The sequence below is a fragment of the Mandrillus leucophaeus genome, unplaced genomic scaffold (genome assembly GCF_000951045.1).
Source record: "Mandrillus leucophaeus isolate KB7577 unplaced genomic scaffold, Mleu.le_1.0 Scaffold590, whole genome shotgun sequence".
Taxonomy (NCBI): Eukaryota; Metazoa; Chordata; class Mammalia; order Primates; family Cercopithecidae; genus Mandrillus; species Mandrillus leucophaeus.
Window position 1 is genome coordinate 333,215 of NW_012106364.1, and position 4,797 is coordinate 338,011.

Below are 4,797 nucleotides of genomic sequence, written 5' to 3' on the forward strand. Positions count from 1 at the left end.
CAGGAGAATCGCTTGAACCCGGGGGCGGAAGTTGCGGTGAGCCGAGATCGCGCCATTGCACTCCAGCCTGGGCAAGAGCGAAACTCCATCTCAAAAAAAAAAAAAAAAAATCTGGGAGCACAGGGAGCTCACCCGGTGTTGGGAGACCAACAAGGTGGTATCAGGAGCCAGAGATCAGGGACCAAGTCCCAGCTCTAACTGAGTATTACGGGGGTATTAACGCCCACCGCCCAGGATAGGGAGCACAGAGCAGGGAATTCTAAGTATTCAAGCCCTGAAACGCCCTTCCTCTGCCTGAGTCGCGGCTGCCCTCTAGTAGCCACTGGATAAATTGCACAGCACGCTGGCCGAAGAAGGGAAAGTGGGAGATGCTTTTCCCCACTTCTGAATCTACCTGATGCTGGAGTTCTCAACCATGCCCACCCATAACTTCCTTTTCATAAAATATATTTTGTATAATTACTGTAATTTTTAAACATTTTAGACAGATTTATTGAGGTATTGACATATAATAAACTGTGCATATATAGAGATTACAATTTGGTAACGTCTGACCCTTGGTATACACCTGAAATCATTATCACAATCAATATAGTGAAGATATCCATCCCCCCAAAAAGTTTCCTTGTTGCCCTTGGCGATCCTTCTTCCTGCTCTTTCTACTTCCCCACCCCTAAGCAACTACTGATCTGCTTCCTTTTTTTCTTTTTCTTTTTCTTTTTTTTTTTTTTGAGACAGAGTCTGGCTCTGTCGCCCAGGCTGGAGTGCAGTGGCCGGATCTCAGCTCACTGCAAGCTCCGCCTCCCGGGTTTGCGCCATTCTCCTGCCTCAGCCTCCCGAGTAGCTGGGACTACAGGCGCCAGCCACCTCACCTGGCTATTTTTTTGTATTTTTTTAGTAGAGACGGGGTTTCACTGTGTTAGCCAGGATGGTCTCGATCTCCTGACCTCGTGATCCGCCCGTCTCGGCCTCCCAAAGTGCTGGGATTACAGGCTTGAGCCACCGCGCCCGGCCCTTTTTTTTTTTAAATGGAGTCTTGCTCTGTCTCCCAGGCTGGAGTGCAGTGATGTGATCTTGGCTCACTGCAACCTCCACCTCCTGGATTCAAGTGATTTTTGTGCCTCAGCCTCCCTAGTAGCTGGGATTACAGCTGTGTGCGAACAGGCCTAGCTAATTTTTCTATTTTTAGTAGAGACAGGGTTTCATTCTGTTGACAAGGCTGGTCTCAAACTCCTGACCTCAAGTGATTCGCCCACCTCAGCCTCCTAAAGTGCTGGGATTACAGGTGTGAGCCACCGCACCCTGCCCTGATCTGCTTTCAATCATCATAGGTTAGTCTATATTTTCTAGTGCTGTCTAGAAATGGAATCATACAGTGTGTACTGTTTTTTGTCAAGCCTCTTTCACTCAGTATAATTATTCTGAGATTTATCCATGTTGTTTTGTGTGACAATAGTTCATTACTTTTTAAAACTGTTATTGTAGTTTTTGTGGGTACATAGTAAATGTATATATTTATGGAGCACCTGAGATGTTTTGATACAGGCCTGCAATCCGTAATAATCACATCATGGAGAAGGGGGTATCCATCCCCTCAAGCATTTATACCTTGTGTTAAATATTTCATGGCAAAGTTATCTTGGGGTAAGCACTGCAGCAAGCCACCAGTGAGTATTCTCTGGGCAAACAGAAAATGGGTTAAATAAATCACATTACACATTACTCTAATATTTGTATCTATATCTAGCCCTCACACAAACTGTGATGCCTTTTCTTTACATTGGCAATGAGGTGTCACTGAATGCTAGAATTATGAATTTAAATTTAACAAAAATTAATCAAGTTTTCAAAAATCAAAATAAAATGGATTTATTTCAATCATTTTGATGTACAAATTTGACTAATTCTAATTTGTATGTTGCCTTTTGGTTTAATACTTTTCAATATTTGAAAAGAAAACTAATTTTTGGGAAAACATTTCTGATAAAATTAAATTTTTTTACATAAACATAATTTTGATGAAAATATTAAGATATTTGTACTTTAAATGATTGTTTTAATCCTTACATGTATTTTCAAATCTTGATAATAATATAATTACTGATTTTGCTGAAAGAAAGATAAGAAAAATAAATTTCACGGAATAGTTTCAGTAATTTATAAATTACACATATCTTTATTACTCATCCCAATATTGTCAGCCCATCAACAAAGCACCCAGACGTGTGCAATAAACATGAAATTTCATGATCTTTGACATTTTGCTAATTTTCTGTCATATACAAATCACAGCTTCATACATATTTTAAAATTTTATCCTTTTAAAGGCATATTTGTCAGAGGATAAGGATAGGACATACTTTAACATACATAACGTAACATAATCGACTGGGCGTGGTGGCTCACGCCTATAATCCTAGCACTTTGGGAGGCCAAGGCAGGCAGATTGCCTGAGCTCAGGAGTTTGAGATCAGCCTGGGCAACAAGGTGAAACCCCGTCTGTACTAAAATACAAAAAAAATTAGCCAGGCATGGCGGCATGCACCTGTAGTCCCACCTACTCAGGAAACTGAGGCAGAATTGCTTGAACCCAGGTGGCAAAGGTTGCAGTGAGCCGAGATCACTCCAGAGTGAGACTCCATCTCTTAAAAAAAAAAAAAAAAAAATTCAAATCATAACTTCATACACATTTAAAAATTTTGTCCTTTTAAAGGAATATTTGTCAGAGGATGAGGATAGGACATACTTTAACAGTCTGTTAGTTTAATTTATAACTTGCAAATATTGAGACAGATGGCCTATGGTGTCCATCTGTCCTCTTGCCCTGAGCTGACTTGACTCATGGGCCCCAGCCTGGGTTTTCCGGTTGTTTGAACGGGTGGGAATCTACTCAGGGTTCATGTTTGCCACAGCTAGGGGGCTGGAGGTGGAGGGTCCCTCTGGACCCCCTTTGAATGCCGCAAAGACCATCCTCTCTCAGATCTTAACTTTCAGAGACCAAATTTCCAAGTATGTGGTCCTGGGCTATAGAAACCTTTCCTCCTGCCCAGGACTCTCACTCTACAGAGACGAATTCATTCAGGTCATCTGAGGCCCATGTAGATTTTTCGCCACAAATCGTTTCTCATACAGTGGTGCCCCCAGCATGTTCAGCCTCCCCTCTGCCCCTGCAGGCCTCCTACCCCAGGGTGCCATGCACCGCTGCCCTGCTGGGAAGAGAAGTCTGGAGGGGCACGGGCCAACACTGCCCACTTAGAAGCCCCTTGTCCTTTTATTCTTTTTTTTTTTTTTTTTTTTTTTTTTTTTTTTTTTTTTTTTTTTTTTTTTTTGAGACGGAGTCTTGCTCTGTCGCCCAGGCTGAAGAGCAGTGGCGTGATCTCTGCTCACTGCAAGCTCCGCCTCCTGGGTTCACGCCATTCTCCCACCTCAGCCTCCCGCATAGCTGGGACTACAGGCAACCACCACCACACCTAGCTAATTTTTTGTATTTTTTTTTTTTAGTAGAGACGGGGTTTCACCGTGTTAATCAGGATGGTCTCGATCTCCTGACCTCGTGATCTGCCCGCCTTGGCCTCCCAAAGTGCTGGGATTACAGGCGTGAGCCACCGCGCCCGGCCGCCACTTGTCCTTTTTTTCTGTCAGATCCTGCCTCCCTGTTTCAGAGGGAAGAGTGCGCCATCAGTAACAAAATGTTTTCTCCCTTGCCTCTTTTTTGCTACAGTTGGTAGAAATTTCTCCTGGACTTCGTCGGTGACTAATGGTGTTGGGATGTTGTGGCCTTCACAGGGAGGGGACAGGGTGTCAGGTCACCATTTCACAGATGGTTGACCCGATGCCGACTGTGACTGTCTCTTTTGGCTGCAAGTGACAGAAACCCAACTCCAACTTGTTCTGCAAGTAGAGACATTTACTGAGTCTCAGAATTGAAGGAAGGGGAAGGGTGTGTTTGGGTCCCAGAAAGGGTGTACCCTGGGGCTGGAATCCCGTCCAGATTCCACTCCCTCTTTATGGAGGCTTAGCGCCTTAGATGGGCTGTGTCCTCTGGCCCTGCACACACGGGCTTTCTATTGGAAGCTGAGCAGGTCCACCGCTTCCGTTTACAAATACAGTGACTGGCACACAAGCATTCCTGTGCTTACTGGGGGATGTTGGGGGGCAGGGCCCTAGGACTGGCAACCCCCACTAAAACCCCATGAGGGAAGGAGCTCCCCCAAAGGTGGTGCTGTTCCCAAAAAGGAAGGAAACAGCCAGTGCTCTCCACCCTGTCCCACCTGGCCATTTTCCTCACAGATGTCACCTGTCCTCCCAGGCCCAGCTGCTAATTCTACATGACGCTTGGCCAATTTGCCGGGTTAAAACCAGTGTATTTCCAGGAGATGGATGACGTCACAGAACTGGGGTTCCAGAAGGCTGGGATGGCCCAGCACTCCCTCCTTCTTTAGAACATGGAGAGCTGTTAGTTGGGCAGGGCTGAAGCATACGTGGTGCGGAAGAAGAGGCTCCTACTGTAGACGGCCTTTTTCTACAGATCCTCCCAGAAATCCCTGGGCCAGCTGGAACCTGGAGTCAGAGAGGGATGGGAGAGAGGTAAGCTGTAGAAGGGGTGGGAACATACCTTCTGGAACCACTGTGTTCCTTGAGGGGACCCTGAGAGGGGGCTGAATAGGCAGGGATGGAGCTTCCTGCTTCCCGAGGCTCAGTGACATCTATCTCTGAGGGACCCTCCTGAGTCAGTGTGGAGTTGGTTGTTGTTTGCCTGGAATTCTAATTTAACAGGGCATCTTGTAAATTTTATTC

At 45.4% G+C, this 4,797-nt stretch overlaps 1 protein-coding gene across 1 annotated transcript in view; it reads left to right on the top strand.

Moving 5' to 3' along the window:
- The first annotated feature begins 4,443 nt into the window (after positions 1 to 4,443).
- Positions 4,444 to 4,797, top strand: part of LYZL6 (lysozyme-like 6) — a 10,080-nt gene continuing 9,726 nt past the window's right edge. The window contains exon 1 of the mRNA XM_011999400.1: positions 4,444 to 4,587. The gene's annotated coding sequence lies outside the window, so the exon portion shown is untranslated. The remainder of the gene's footprint in view (positions 4,588 to 4,797) is intronic.